Source organism: Seriola aureovittata, chromosome 1 (genome assembly GCF_021018895.1).
Source record: "Seriola aureovittata isolate HTS-2021-v1 ecotype China chromosome 1, ASM2101889v1, whole genome shotgun sequence".
Classification (NCBI taxonomy): Eukaryota; Metazoa; Chordata; class Actinopteri; order Carangiformes; family Carangidae; genus Seriola; species Seriola aureovittata.
The window spans coordinates 33,951,222-33,967,874 of NC_079364.1; the positions used below are offsets into that span (position 1 = coordinate 33,951,222).

Genomic DNA, 16,653 nt, shown 5'->3' on the forward strand with positions numbered 1-16,653 from the left:
CGCTCCACCCAGTGAAACTCAGGCCAAACTAGAGGAGCCAAGTATTTCTACCTCCTCCATCTGCTCCAACACATCTCCCTCTCCCATTACTGATCTCTGTATGCTCCAACAGCTTCCTCGGTCTTTCCCTCACTATGAGACCAGATTAGTCTCTTGAGGACTGGAGCTCTGTGGTGAAAATGCAGTCTTATTTGCTCTGCTGCAGTTAGTATTTAGCTGACAGGCTGACAGTGTACCTTCAGTCACTGTGGCTGCTTGAACACATTCCAGTCCCCTCACACTGTTTACTCTCACCATCTACTCCTCCCAGCTCTGCTCCTCCTTGTGTTTTTACTCCTTCTTCCCTTTCTGTCTCTCCTTGCTTCCTTTCCTTTCTCCTCCCTCTCTGTGCTTTTCTCCCCTGCTCTGTGACTGCCAGGCCTCCTGTTGTCAGCATAAGCTTTATGACTGAGTTAATGTGTGAGGATTGTGGGAGACTGCTTCTTGAATGATGTCACCTTTGATCTTGCAGTTCATCCACTCATTCACACTGACACTCACATACAGATGGAAGTGAAAACATAACCTGCTTGGTGGAGGAAACAACCTCTACAGTGACAAGTTAGGGTGAAGATGGTTTGTTAGAAACAGGCACAACACTCTCATGTCATTCCCAGGAGTACACAAGAGTTTTCACATCACATCACCTTAAAGCAGTGTTTCTCAAACTTTTTCAGAGCAAGGACTTTAAGCTGGAGTAGGTAATCTTTAAACTCTCTTAATATCCCGATAGCGATGAATAAAATTGAATGCTCCGACAACAAACAGAAAAAAGATGCCCAGATGAAATGATTGGCTGGTCAACCTGTCTGTCAACCTCAGACTAGCGTGCCTGCGCGTACTCTGGCCGTGCACTCGCGCTTACTCCTGCATGACCGAGCTGCTTCTGTGTCAGACAAGCAGCAGTCACGGGTGAAGAAGGGGAAGAAGACACAGAGCAATAGCAGAGAAAGTTCAGCAAGTTCGACCCCAGGCTTTGACTTCAGCAGCAACTTCACTCGTAAAAGGAAGGCGGTACCAGAAAAAGCTGCAATGATAATAAAATTGGACAGTTCAAGAGACTGAACAAGAGTCAAGACTGATGTTGCTTTACAACGATGGCAACATCTGAGGAGACAGAGGAGCTAAAAAGTGATGGCTGTATTTCTGTTAGACAGGTAATTATCTTGTTTGTTTTGTTTTGAGGAAGGGAGGGAGGGGTGGGGGTGTTATACTAACGTAGAGAGCTGCTTCATAAGGTTTTTCAGCTGTTTAATCATAAACCAATGTATGTTTTATGTATTAGCCAAAGCTAATGTTAGATAACACTGTGGGTGTAAGCAACATCAGCTACGCTAGTAGACAGTGTAGGTAACTTGATGATTACACTTAACGTTGCCTTGTATGTAATCTGTGTAGCCTATATGTTTGGTGATGTCTGTATAATAGAGGTGACCAGATGTTGTTTGACAGTGTTATTCTTATGTCTGCAATAGCTGTGAATTGGACGTTTGTGTTTTGTGTTTTAGTTTCTGTCCCATCGGTGAGTGCAACTTTATGTGATAGAAACGTAGCTTAGCTCTTCAAACCTCTAAAAATCAGTTGGTCGTTGGCGACCTGTTTACAACAAGTTTTTAAGATGGTGTTATTAAGGTGTAATTGCTTAGACCACTGTTATTCATATAAATGCATACTTCTCTATGTATTGCTCTTTTGTTTTACAAACATGAGGGTGCTCCTCACAATACTGGTTCTAGCAGATATATTTTAGCCTACAAGTTGAGACCATTTCTCTTATTCTCATGAAAATATTTTTTTAAATATTATTCGTGTACCTATGTTGGTCAGCCACACACAAAAAAAACCACTGTCCATAACTGCTGCACTCAATGCACAAACCATCCCTTTCAAATAATTACTTTATACCCATAAAACCATGGTCCCCTGAGCAAAATAACCTGGGACTTGTATTTCTATGTAGCAATAGTTCTGTGTTGTTATATGTCCTATAAAGACATTCAGATCTAATCATCTAAATGTCATTTTTGTAGAGATGGTGGCTAATTGTTATATTCTTTCTAAAGGATGGTCACTGCCAAAGCAGAAGAAGATTGCCACAGTGCCCACATGATGCCACAGGCAGAGCCTGACCTGTCAGCCAACACTCACCTCTGCTTATAATCAACAGTAAATATATTGTAGTGTTAGACTTAGGGTCAAGAATTGATTAGCATGAAGCTGAAAATGTCACAGTCATCTCAAAGAGTTTAGATCTTCATCAGTCCACAGTCACATAAACTGTCGATAAATGGAGATGATTTAGTTCTGTAGCTACTCTCCTAGAAGTGGACATCCAGCTGAGATGACTCTAAAAGCTCAACACAGATGCTAAGTGACGCTAACAAATAACCTCAGAGTTTCAGCTGAAGGCTTAAAGGACTCATTAGGTTAACATCTCTGTTCATGAGTCTAACACACACACAAATGCTAAATGAGGTTCAACCAGTTATTAAATCCAGGGGTTCACTTACTTTTTCCACCAGCACCGTGAATGTTTAATGGCTGTATTCAATGAAGACACAAAATATTATAATTGTTTGTGTGATATTAGTTTAGGGACACTGTGTTTGTCTACATTTGTGACTTGGATGAAGATCAGATTACAATTTATGTCAAATCAGTTTAGAAAACCAATTCATTCCAAATGGTTCACATACTTTTTCTTGCCACTGTATAACCTTTAACCCCATAGAGGATTTTAGTCATTGGACCTGAAGTTATCAGAGAAACAAGCTGAGCAAACAGCCTCTCTCACAGTGACGTCCTTTGTGCTAAAGAGCATCAGAGAAATACTGATTTTTAATGTGAAACTGTTTATTCAGTGTTTCTGCTGGTTATAATCAGCTGGTCTGTTTGTAGTGGAGAGGAGGACACCTCTGTGGAGAATTAAGCTGCTGGTAAAAGCCAATCTGTGCTCCTGTTCTGAGAGTTTGGCACAGATCTGCTCAGATCAGCACTGTGGCTGTGAAATAGTTTGTCCCACACAGAACACACAGAGAGGAGCAGGGCTGTAGATTTAAACCCAGGACCTTGCAGCTGTAACAGACACTCAGCCATGTAGCTACTGTTTGTTACCCAGTCAAACCCAGAGGTCTGACTGGTGGCATGAAGGGTTATCAGACTGCAAAGACAAGAAGCAGAGAGAGCTGTACTGTGAGTGTAGGCGGTGTTTTATGCTTGCAAGGAGTGTGGAAGAGTGTGTGTGTGTGTGTGTGTGTGTGTGTGTGTGTGTGTGTGTGTGTGTGTGTGTGTGTGTGTGTGTGTGTGTGTGTGTGTGTGTGTGTGTGTGTGCGCGCGCGTCTATGTTTAGCAGTGTTTGTTTAGTGCTCAGTAATTATGGCTGGCAGCAGGGTTTGAGTTGGAGCAAGCAGAGGAATGCCCTTAGTCTGCTGATGAAAATACCTCTACACCTAAAATGACCTCTATCTTGAACCCACTCATTTTCTTTACTTTAGAAGGAAGAAGTCGTAACTTATCCTGTAACACACTCACAAACACACACAATAAACACACACAATAAACACACACACACAGACTTAGAAACACATGTCGCCTTCTCCTTCTCATGTGGGTGGAACCAGCACATGATGTCATTGGTTGCTTCTGTTGGCCTCGAGGTGATCTGTCTTCCAGATGTGGCAAATAGGAGCAGCAGATGGCCGTAGTGGGTGGAGTGAGGGGACTTCTCTGCTTCCTCTGACTGACATTTGGGGGTCACAACCCCCCTATTTATACGCCAAGTTTAGGTTGAACAGTGTATCAACACAATGTCATTATTTTTCAGCACGGCTGCCACTAATGTTTATTTTGATTATTGATTGTTTGATTTTCTGTGTAATGAAAAGTTCTCAGTTTTCTAGAGCTCAAGGTGCAATCATCAAATATCTTTTTATGTCCAACCAACAGGTCAAAAGCTTCAGTTTACTGTGATGTAAGCGAAGGAAACACAGAAAATCCTCACCAGTGTTGTGCCAGTTTACACTTAAAAAGAACTAATTCAAAGTTTATTTCATACAGATGATAAAGGGTCGGATTCAAACCGAGGCCACTGCGGTAAAGACTTACTTAGTGGTACACGCTCTTTCAGGTGAGCCACTGGGGCACCAATTTTTAGGACTTTTACTGCTTTGAAATATCAAAAACTCCTGTGTTGTGGCTCTGCTCTCTGTCAGAGGCTCTGTCTGCCTCTGTTAGTGTGGGCCTCATCAGGAATGTACACAGCCTCATATCCGTACATTGGTGAGAATGGCAGCTGTGTCAAATTTAAATACCACCAAATAACGTGTATATCAGTTAACAATGACTGACACCTAACCCATCCTGATGAAGCAGCCCCCCAACAAGCCTCTGGTTTTAAGGTGCACAGTAGGTTGCGTAATACTTAGTTTTTGGATGTCAGTATGAATCAGCTTCTGGTTAGAGGGTGATGTGTGGCAGAGGGGTGTCTCCTCTACATGTACCTGGTGTATCATGTCAGATTACAGATACAGTGAAGACCTGTGCTTCATTTTAGGTAGATATATTTATAGGAATCTGTTCCCTCTTAGCAGCCAGGGTTTGACATTGGCTTCAACCAGTTAATAATGGTGCTGATAGAAATGGTCTGCTCTCTTTTATGATCTCTTTATGTCTGTAATGTGTCATGTATAATGTGTAATAAGATTTTAGAGGTTTAAGGTTTGTTTGAGGCTCGTGTCAGGTGTAAAAAATAATGTGTCAGATTAAGTAGGTTACAGCTGTTATTTGAACATGTCAGACAAATATTCAATCATCATATTTTTTCAGTGGTTATGTAAATAGTAAAAGCCTTGGATTGGACTTTCTATCAGCCCAGACTCAGATTGGATCTGTTGAGATGGAACATTCACTCCAACTCTTGACCAAACAGTCCGACCACTCAGTCTATTTAGTAGCGGTGCCAGAGCTTTCATCGTGTTGTTATGTAAATACTCAGAGAAATGCACATTTGAAAGTGTCAGACTCCATCTGCTGAGGTGGAGCATGCGAGAGGACAGCTCTTTTGTCAACTACATTAAACAACGTGAAGAAGGTTCAGTGATTTTCTCCTGTTTCAGCAATGACCAACATGTATCTGTACTTATACCCATGGTATTCTCCTTATCTAGGCACTAGGTAATATATGGGTGTGTGTATGAGCCTCCGCCCACCCCTGTGTGGGCGCAGACAGATTTACTTGGCTTTACCATTCAGTTGCCTTTGTTGGTACTCACTAAACCCACATGCTTCCTTGGAGTATCTGGCTCAGAAATCCCACAAACAAAGGTCCTATCAGCTTTTCTCATCTATGTCTGCTTCCACAACAGGTCTTTAAAGTGTCTCTATCCTTATCTGGATCTTTATGGCTGTAACCAATGCACCATGAGCTCCAGAGTTTATCCTGCCTGTGTTTGCATGGTGTGTGTGGTTACATACCTGCTGACTGGCTACCTACCAGGTGTATATACATTGGTATTTCAATGTATTTACACTGTTCTGGGGGAGAACAGCACCGAAAGCAACCAATAAATCCCAGTGCATGTGTCAATGACGTGACGCCTAAATTTTACATAGAGGTGTTTCTGTTCTTTATCTACCTTTATTACTGTGAATGGAAATACACGAAATAATAGAAACAACATAAATCAAACAGCTATCACCTCTTATGGAATTGACAGCAGGATAAAGCAGCGGGAAATACAGAGATGTATAAACAACAAACTCCACGGTGGCTGCAGCCTACAAACAGACAAAATGCTATGTTGCTAGGTGACACAGTAATTGTTGATGCTGTACAGTGAGTTACAACAATCTTGTTGTTTTACCTTGGTATATAGCAAGGGGCAGAAAGTATTTTGTGTTGCACATGTTTCAGGCAAACAACATGACACAGGATGTGGAGCCGGATGAAGTAAAAGAATAGGCTACAATTTCCTCCCATAATGTTAAACCTTATCCTACATACAACTTATAAATTATAACATCAAGTGTTTTTACTTGACCTCCTTTGATAATGTTGTTGATGCTGTAGCATCAAGTATGTGTTCACTTTTACAATAAATAAACACAATTTTGAGAACTTGTGTGCATGTTGTGTCATGACAGCTGTAGAAATAAAACTAATTTGGAGATGAGTTTTTAAAGTATTTTTAAAAAAATGCTGAACAATTATTAACAGTAACAGGAAGTAAATGTGTAATTTAATGAACCTGCAGCAACAAAAGTCTTCAGGAAATGAGAATAAGGAGTAAAATCCACAGGCTAACAGGCTAACAAGCTCTGAGTCTGCTGTGACTGTCGAACATAAACAAAATCTGTTCAGGCTGCAGTTCACATACAAGAGCTGGTATCAGCAGTAGCTGAGTCGAGTCCATTCAAGTGGAGTGTGTAGGTTTGTTGAACTGAATGATCCCAGTCGCAGCCACATATATACCATGAGGGAAAAAAACCTTCATTCACTCAGTCAGTCACCACCCTGCACTGCTTAAGGTATACTTCAGATTATTTGAAGTGAGGGTACCTCTTCCAGTTTAGAGAACCCAAACTATCACTTTAAAACTGAACTTTGTCACATGATAATAGAGTGGGTTTGTAACACTACTGAAGGCCTCCATACAGCTTGTATTTAGTTTGGTGACATATAAAAGGTGGGAGAAGGTGAGAGCTTCTATCATGTCAGACTTTCGACCATATGGATATTTTCTGTTCTTCAGTATGTACAAGAGTAAATTCAACTAGAAAATTCCAGGGAAATTTTGAGTGCCACGGGGGCTACTGCCGGGATATGTACATGATTTATTTCCAGTGTTCAAAAGTCACCCTGATCATATTCTGGTTTTGAGAAATGTCTTGATATAAAAGACTCTGATAAAATAAAACAAGAGGCTAAACATGTCTTCAAACTGGCATTTAAAGGGTTAAAAACCTGAAAACTAATAAACATTTGATAGGTTTGAGCAGAACTGAAGTGGTTTAAGAGATGTATGCAAAAAAAAGCAGAAAAAAATATTGATATATGATGATTTTATGGCATTTTCTTTGTGTGTCCTCGTTTGGACGCGAGGAACCCCAGAGGGTACAAAATGTGTTACCAGTGTATAATAGACCTGTAACAGTAACTGACATTAGATTTGAAAAATATGTCAAAAAAGACACTTTCTTGCAGAAATCAATACCTTCAGCTGTAACACAGCCAAAATGATCAGCAAATCAAAAAAGAAAAGTGAAGAAAATGTCCAAAAAAGGACAGAGGGACCCCTGAGGGTTAATAAATCCCATGAACCGCTATTTAAATTACCACTATTATGTTTTTTTCTGTGCTAAATTTAACATTACTGGGGAGGAGAGCAACGCGACTAGAAGTGACAGCGAGAGAGGGCTAGTAGCTTCTCCTCTCCTCTGTCTCAGCGGAGACCGTCACAACTTCATTCACTCTTTTAACACAACAAAAAAAAAAGCAACGAAGGAAGCAGTAAATGGACTTACATATTTAAGACCTAACTAAATGTAATTTAAGACCTAACATGCGGCTAATGTAAAGCTAGCGGAGCTTGGAGAGTTGGTTATCTGGTTGCTAGGCACACACACACGCACACAGGTCAGGAGCTGCCGTTGCCATGGCAATCTGAAAATCTGCCCAGAATTTGGCTTCTACATGGCTTCAAACAACTGCAAATTATGAGAAAACTGTTACTTCTTTTCAAAAACCGAAAACACCGTGACAGACACTGAAGCCAGAAGTTTCTACAGTCTCTATTTTATTCAGATATTCCTTAAAATGAGTGAGTAAGCTCAGTGCAAAGACAGAGTGAGATTCTTTTGAAAAAAAAAGACGATTAAATTAGGTGTCAATGAGAGTGAGACAGGTATTGCTGCCGGACTCGGCACCCCCCTTTAAATTTTGTGCAGACCCTGCCTGTCAAGTTACATTTTATGAATCCCAACAACTATGTCTACATTTTGAGTAATAATTATTTGTCTCCTTTTTACGGTTTGGCCGTGAGCTCAAGTTAAAAATAAAAATAAAGGTTATTTTTTACTGCTTCACGCACTCTAGCCAACTGACGCTTTCACTCTAACTTTGAAGAAAAAGTGATTTGCACTCCTCCTTTGAGTGCTCACAGTTTGAAAAGTTTACATGTTATGTAAAAACAGTTTTTGTGTTTTGGAGAGAGCAGAAGTTTTCCTCCGTTTTATAGTTTGAATCACAGTTCTACGTGCAGGTATGAGAGAGCTGGGTGATTCAGAAAAAAGGTGAAATCTTGTGGGTTTTTAAAGAAAATTCCAATGCATTCCTAATGCATTATTTATTCCCAGTATTTTGGGAACAACTTTGGGAAAAATTGGAATTTTAACACCAAAAGTCATAGCACCTCTTTTGGGATCAAGACGCATGTTTTGATGTATATATTACCGGGGTTTTCTCAAAGCTGCGGGACGAATTACGCGCCAAAATTTGGCGGAAGAATAATAATAAGCCCGAGGCACTCCTCTCAGGTATTCTAGCTGTAGAGGAGTGCCTCGGAGCTGAGCACCCATGGCACTAATAAGTCTGAGGAATATTAATAGATGCTCCGCCCCCAGGGCACTCCTCTCAGCTATTCTTGCTGTAGAGGAGTGCCTCGGAGCTGAGCACCCGTGGCATTAATTTGTATCAAACAATCAAAACTAGCAGTAGAAAGTATTGATTTGTTCATTTCTGGCAGGAGTACCTGCAGGGTTTTTAGGTCTTTAGTAGAGAGATTGAGTCCAGACTTGGCCAAGGAGATGAGTCACACTTTCAGAAATAATAACATGTTAGCAAATAAAGAGCAAAGAGAAACATTAATGTCAGGATCCCACAAGCCCATCACAATGAGTGGTGACCTAAAAACCTTGTGGATGGAGGTGATTGACAACTGTTTATTGTCAGTTTAAAAGGAGTAAATTACATCACGTGACCTGCATTGAGATCTGTGTTTGGTGATGGAGTACAGTCATCTGTCAGTGTGTGAGCATGTATTAAAGTGGAGATGTCATTTTAATCACATTTAGACAACGTGGTGTGGATGTGATGAGGGTGTCAGCAGCATTTGGAGGAGGGGGCTGTGTTTGCTATGATGTATGGCTCAGGCCTGACCTTCCTCTCTCACCTGTCCGAATGCTTCATTAACCTTAAAGCAGTGTGTAATTAATGGCTCTTCAGAGGGCCCTTACACACTCATCTGCACACTCAGCCTGACAGCACCACTAAACACTTTTAAACCCATTTCACTGTAAACTCCTGTTTGTTGCATGACAGGACAGTGTTTGGAGTTAGTGGTTATAATTGTTGGATGTGAGGACGTAAACCTGCAATTACTGATTAATGATATGAGTCTTGTGTATATTATCCAGTATTTCTGCTTCCTGGTTGTCACAGTAGAAGGATAGAGTGGAGGTGCTGCTGGTGGAAATTCTTAAACTGATTGTATAAGCTCCCTGTAAGCTGCAGTGTAAGCTGTTTGTCTGATTTGATTGCTTTTAAGAAGTGGTTTGATCCCCATTAGGGCATGTTAACCCCTTCCACCCCTCCATTAGTTTTAGACAAAAGTATGAAAAGCATCTTGTGAACTACATTTTCTGTCTGAACAGGCGAGGGCACTGGGTTCATAATGTTAACTGGTGTATTTAAAGATGGTATTGTTATGTTCAGTCATTTATGATTTCTACTTCATACCACTAGGTGGCACTGTCGTTAAACAGGTACTAGTTGAAATGTTAGACAATCAAGATGGCGACTTCTGAATGTACGATGTGGTGCTGCTACTGAAAGTGAAGTTTTGTAATGCCATTATCTGCTGAAGTAAACTAAAATAAGCTTTGTTCTAAGCTCCGGCCTTCTTTTATTCATCTGTCAACACTAAAGGTATTATGTTGTGTATTAATGCGGACCATACCACTTTTTAGACCATTTACTTAAATTATAAATACTTAAAGTGATAGTTCAGGTTATTAGACATGGGGTTGTGTGGGGTACTGATCTGTAGATGGTGTGTTACCAGCAGTAGATTCAGATCAGCTCCAGTTTTGAGAAGCAGCGGCAGCACTGGCACAGAAGCTGAGTGATGAGCTGCTATGGATGGGGTCAGCAGAGAAACTTGTTTTAGACACTTTCAAAGGAAAGGGCTGTTTTGGAGGTGAAAATATTCACAACTGATATGAGCTTTTTTCTGTGGGTATTTTTTTAAACTACAGTTTGTGAACCGTTGAACTACCACATTCTTACCAAGCGTTAATGTCCGAGGCTGAAAACTGAAGCCAACACTAACGTGCTAAAACCTGTAGTTCCTCTAATGACCACTAGAGTTAAATGCACTTGAGAAATCAAAGAACATAATCCTCATGTAACCACCTGGCTCATCCAAGTAAGAAAGGGGCCAGTGGAGTATGTAAAGGACAGCATCATCCACTCCAATATGTTCTTTGTAGGTGAACTGTAGGGGGTCAAGTACATGTTCAGCCTGTGGCCTCAGAAGGTGAAGAAGCAGCCGCTCCAGGGTCTTCATAATGTTTGTTGTGAGGGCCACCGGTCTGTAGTCATATGTCTCAGCCGGTTGTCCTACTTTAGGTACGGTAACAAGACATGAGGTTTTCCACAGGACCGGGACCCTCCCTGTTCGTAGACTTAAGTTAAAGATCCTCTGTGTAGTGTTATGTAGAAATATCGTCAGGACGCAGTGTCTATCTTAGTTGACTTTATTCACTCATAACATAACACTGGACTGAGACTCACTGAACTGTACCTGAGCTACTTCTGTTGCGTAGGAATAATACTCCCAGCCTCTTACTGCGTATCACTACCTGTGAACATCACTTACGTATGCTTGCGCTTAACTGCATAAAATAGTACCATTACAATACATCACCCTTACTTTGAGTCTTTTAAGACATGTACAAAATGAACTTTACTGTACTTTCATCTGGATGAATTACTGTGACTCAGTCTAACTCAAGATGCTTGATTGATAACAAAACTAACTCTTGACAAATATGAATTTACATCATCACATCTGTATGCATTAACACTTTTTTTTTTTTTTTTTTTTTCTGTGTGGCAGTAAGTTCACCTGAACAGTCTCTGATGAATTTGTCTCTAAACAGAACTCTGCCACTAAGCACAGTATATTATTTAACTACTTCACATACTCTCCATATCTGTCTGGTGGCTTCACAAGTCTACCACTGGAGGTCATGTGTACTGGAGTCACTGGCACAGTGACTGGAGGTGGGTCAGGTGGTGGGTCGGATGCTGGAGCGGGTGAGTGCGGCTCTCCATCACACTCGATGTGATCTTCTCCGCCCTTCTCAGAAGTGTTTGGAGCACTGAGGAGGGGTCTCAGATGACGACGGTTCCTTCGAAGTACTCGTCCGTCTGTTTGGACTAAGTATGACCGTGGTGAGTCACACTGTTTAAGGACAGTGGCTGTCTTTGTCCATCCTTTCTCGCTGTCCAGCTTCACAGCAACACTGAGTCCCGACTGGAGTTCTGGTAGAGGTCTGACATCATGTCTGTTATTGTAGGCATGTCTGTAACCTTGTTTTACTCTCTCATCAACCTGTCTCACGTGCTGGAGATCTGGCCACACGGGCTGTAGCTTGGTTTCCAATGTTGGAACCGTAGTACGGATCTGCCTTCCAAGCATGAGCTGTGCTGGGCTCACGCCTGTAGCCTGTAACGGGGTCGCTCTGTAGATCATGAGGGCTAAAAAGGGATCAGCCTGTCTCAGAATCTTTTTGGCTGTCTGTACGGCCCTTTCTGCCTCTCCATTGGCTTGAGCGTAGTGGGGGCTGGTGGTTATATGTCTGAAATCATACTCCTGAGAGAACTGCATGAAAGCCCTCCCAGAGAATTGGGGACCATTATCAGTGATCAGTTCATTTGGGCAGCCCCATCTAGAGAAGATGTTCTTCAGTTTAGCTCTTGTGGTCTCACTTGACATGTCTTTGAGGTAGGCTATTTCTATGTAACGTGAAAAATAGTCCACAACTACCAAGTAGTGTTGTGTGTTCAGTTCACATATGTCAGCCGCTACTCTTTCCCATGGGCGATTAGGTAGTGGAGTGGTAATCAGGGGTTCTCTTTTCTGAGTGGGTTTGGACTCTTGGCAGTGTTTACAGGTGCTGACTATTTCCTGAATGTCTCTGCTTATTCTGGGCCACCACACACTACACTTAGCTCTTTCTCTGCACTTCACGATGCCTTGGTGTCCATCATGAATCCTTTGCAAAATCTCAGGCCTCATCTTTTCCGGCACTACTATTCTATCGTTGTACAATACTAGGTTGTCTGATACTGTGAGAGAATGTCTGGAGGTGTAGTAGGCTTTTACCTTGTCTGGCACCTTGACTGCGTATTTGGGCCATCCTGACAGCACATAGTGTTGGACCATCTGCAGTTCGGCATCCTCTAGAGTCTGCTGCTTGACCAAGTCCAGTTTAGTGGGTGAGATAGGCCATGATTTGAGAACTGCTTCCTCGTAGGCTTGTATTTCGCTTGTCAGTTCTGCAATTTCTTGTGTAACAGCTGCTTGTGGATGTCTAGAGAGTGTATCTGCTACTACAAGCTCTTTCCCGGGGACATATACAGCTGTGGGGTTGTAACGCATCATACGTAACAATAGTCTCTGACACCTCACAGGAACTGAATGGAGATCTTTGTAATTTATTAGAGGAATCAGGGGTTTGTGATCACTCTGCAGGGTAAAGGAGTCTAAGCCATACAGATATCTGGTGAATTTCTCACAAGCCCAGACTGCTGCAAGACACTCCTTCTCAATTTGAGCATAATGTTGTTCCGCAGTTGTGAGTGTTCTGGAACAAAACTTACAGGTTTCAGCTGTCCGTCATGCTCTTGTAGCAGGACTCCTCCTAAACCATAACTACTAGCATCTGCGCTTACAATAGTTGGTTTATTAACATCATAGAATGCTAATACAGGGGACTTTGTGACAAGCTGTTTCACCTTCTTGAATGCTTCCTCTTGAGCTGCGGTCCACGACCATGCTGCATCATTTTTTAGTAGGTCATTGAGGGGTTTGGTAACCTCAGACAGGTTTGGGAGATACCTGCCTAAGTAATGGATCATTCCAAGGATCCTCCTCAGGTCAGTAACGTTACTTGGTGTTTCAAGCTCAGTGATGGCTTTGACTTTTGCCATGTCTGGTTGGATACCATGTTCATCAATGCGATGTCCAAGATAGATAAGTTGTTGCTGGCGTAGGAGACATTTCTCATGGTTTAATCTTAAACCTGCTTTCTTGAGAGTGTCTAGGGTTTTCTGAAGTCTCACTTCATGCTCGTCTGTTGTGTCAGAGTAAATGAGGATATCGTCCATGTAAATGGCCACGCCTTCATGGTCCTGCAAGAGCTCTGTCATTTCACGCTGAAAGATTTCAGGTGCACTTGTGATTCCAAATGGCAGTCTATTGAAGTAGAACCTACCAAAAGGAGTAATGAATGTCGTTAGTTTGGCACTCTCGCTATCTAACGGTATCTGCCAGAAGCCACTGGCTGCATCTAAAAGGGAGAACACCTTGGCACCGGCGAGTTTTGGCAGGATATCATCGATGGTGGGTAGGACATATCTTTCCCTTTTCACAGCTTTGTTCAACATTTTTAAATCAACACACAATCTTGGCTGGTCTTTGTTTTTCTTGGGTACAGGAACCATTGGAGCACACCACTCCGTCGGCTCTTTGATAGGTTGAATAACACCCGTCTTTACCATGCGGTCTAGCTCCTGTCGTACTTTCGGCAGCATGGGCACCGACACACGTCTGGCAGTTGACACGCTGTAGGGGACTGCATCCTCTTTTAGTGTGATTTTGATGGGCTTTATTTTCAGTTTTCCCACTTCATCTGGGCAAGAGTCTTTCAGCTGTACAGTAGAGTTAATCTCCTCTATGCGCTTAATTAAGCCCATTGCACTAGCAACATTGCGACTCAGTAAGTGGCTATGTGAACCTCTTGTCACATTCACTTTGAACCTGAATCTTTTCTCTTTTCTTATTGTAGTTGCTACAAAGTGACCTAAACAGTTCCGTTTACCACCTGGGCTGTCAAGTTTGTTCACTGTTTTCTTAAGTTTTGGCTTATTCTGTAGCTGATTAAATGTCTCTTCTGGTATGACACTTGTATCTGCTCCTGAATCAATCTTAAAGTCTATTTCAATACCTTGTATTGGCAGTTTCACTGTCCATGCATTGCTTGAATCCTCCACGTCTGTGATTTCTCCAAGGAAGTGTACTTGGCTCCGTGCACTTTCCTCTTCGGGTGCAGTTACCTCGTTAACCACACGGGAGCGACAAACGACTGCAAAATGTCCCAGTTTCTTGCAGTTGTGGCATTCAGCATTACGTGCTGCACACTTATCCTCTCTAGCATGCACACGACCACATCTAGAGCATTTGTGTCCTTTGTTTACGTGTTTTGCGTGTTTCGCCTTGGCCTCTTTATTGAATCCATGACCGTTATTGTGCCTCTGTTTATCTCTGGGTGGCGGACGCTTGTATGCTACTTCACTGACTTGTGCACAGTTAGCATTAGCCCCTTGCTCACTGACGTGCTGTTTGACTTGCTCTGACTGTCTCACTAGCTCTACCGCTTTATTGAGCGTCAGGTCAGGTATCAGCTGTAGCTTTTCTGATAGCCTTTTGTCTAATATCCCAATGACCAACCTGTCACGGATATTTTCATCCTTGGCTTCAGCAAATGCGCAGGTGTCTGCTAGCTCGTGCAGGCTCCTGATATATCCCTCCGCCGTTTCCCCAGCATGTTGAGTGCGCTGATGGAAACGAGCTCTTTCGTAAATAGTATTCACCTTTGGCACGAAGTAGCTTTCCAGTTTCTCCATCACAGTTTCATAATCATTCTGATCTTCCTCATCGGAAAATGTGAAAGTCTTATAAACGTGCTCTGCCTCCTTCCCAAGCGAGTAGAGCAGTGTACAGACCTGTACTTCTGCGTCTTCTTTGTTGAGTTTCGTTGCTATTCTGTAGCGGTGAAAACGTTGGCGCCACTCCGGCCATTGTTCTGGCCGCGAGAAGTCAAAACTCTCCGGAGGTGGGAATTTCGCCATTTCAGACAACTTCTGACACCATGTAGTGTTATGTAGAAATATCGTCAGGACGCAGTGTCTATCTTAGTTGACTTTATTCACTCATAACATAACACTGGACTGAGACTCACTGAACTGTACCTGAGCTACTTCTGTTGCGTAGGAATAATACTCCCAGCCTCTTACTGCGTATCACTACCTGTGAACATCACTTACGTATGCTTGCGCTTAACTGCATAAAATAGTACCATTACAATACACTCTGGAGAGGCCCAGTAAGCTGGGCTGCACAGTTCTTTAACAGCCTCGGACACACACCATCTGGGCCTGTTGCCTTTCCGGGATGTAGCCTCTTGAGCTCTGCCCTCACCTCTTCCACTGTAAAGGACAGGAGACTTGACCTCAGTGTGGAGGGAGTTGCAGCTGCAGTGTCGGGTTGTGGAGGTGAAACTGCAGCTGAAGCAGTGGGAGAGAACAGGTGAGGCTGTGTTAAACCTGTTGTAGAACAGGTTGAACACATTGGCCTTGTCCACATCATCTGATATTGCCTAGCTCTTCTTCTCTTTATAACCAGTGATGGTCCTCATCCCCTTCCACACCTCTCTGGTGTTGTTGCGCTGCAGCTTCCTCTCTACTTTCTTTTTGTAGTCCTCTTTCGTCTGCTTTAATCTTATCTTCAGCTTATGTTGCACACACTTGAGCTTCTCCCTGTCTCCATCCCTGAAGGCCTCCCTTTTCTGGTTGAGGAGGGTGTTGATGTTACTGGTGATCCAGGGTTAGTTGTTTACAAAGCAGTGTACAGTCCTTGCTGGTATTACAGTGTCCATACAGAAGTTAATATAGTCTGTGGTACATTCAACCATTTAATCAAGGTCAGTGTCCTTGCTGTTATCATTTTCCTGTAACTCCAACGCGACATTCCAATATGTGCACTCAAAACAGTCCTGTAGAGACTCACTGGCCTCCAGTTGCTGAACAAGTGGGTGGTTGCAACCTACCACAGTACACAGGGTTTGTAGAAAGGCTGAAGAAACACCAGATTATGATCTGATCTGCCAAGTGGTGGTAGAGCAGAAGCAGTGTAGGCCTCCTTGACATTTGCATACAACAGATCAAGCGTCTTAGCTTCCCTTGGGACAGTCAACAAACTGAGTAAAGCCAGTCAGGTGAGACGTGAAAGTGACATGGTTAAAATCCCCGATATTGCAATGAATGCATCAGGGTGCTGCGTCTGTAGTCTTGCAACAGTCTTTTGGATGACGTCACACGCAAAGGCTCAGCTTGTGGTTGAATGTAAACAACAATGGCGACGATGTGTAAGAGCTCTCTTGGTACATAGTATGGTCTAAGACCAACTGCCAACAGTTCAATATCCCAACAGCAGACCTTCTCCTTCACTGTGGTGTGACTGGGGTTGCACCATCTATTGTTCAGAAGCAGGATTAGTCCTCCAGTTTTTTTCTCTCCACTTGTTCTGGTGTCTCTGTCCTTCACAAGTGCCT

At 42.6% G+C, this 16,653-nt stretch overlaps 1 protein-coding gene across 2 annotated transcripts in view; it reads left to right on the forward strand.

The window, feature by feature from the left end:
• The window catches only part of ccdc102a (coiled-coil domain containing 102A), a 106,976-nt gene that overhangs the window by 6,688 nt on the left and 83,635 nt on the right, over nucleotides 1–16,653 (forward strand). The window contains exon 1 of one of the 2 annotated variants that reach the window (XM_056371859.1): nucleotides 934–1,196. The exons of the other annotated variant lie outside the window; for it this stretch is intronic. The gene's annotated coding sequence lies outside the window, so the exon portion shown is untranslated. Of the gene's footprint in view, nucleotides 1–933; nucleotides 1,197–16,653 lie in introns of those variants that run through there. 2 annotated transcript variants of the gene reach the window in all.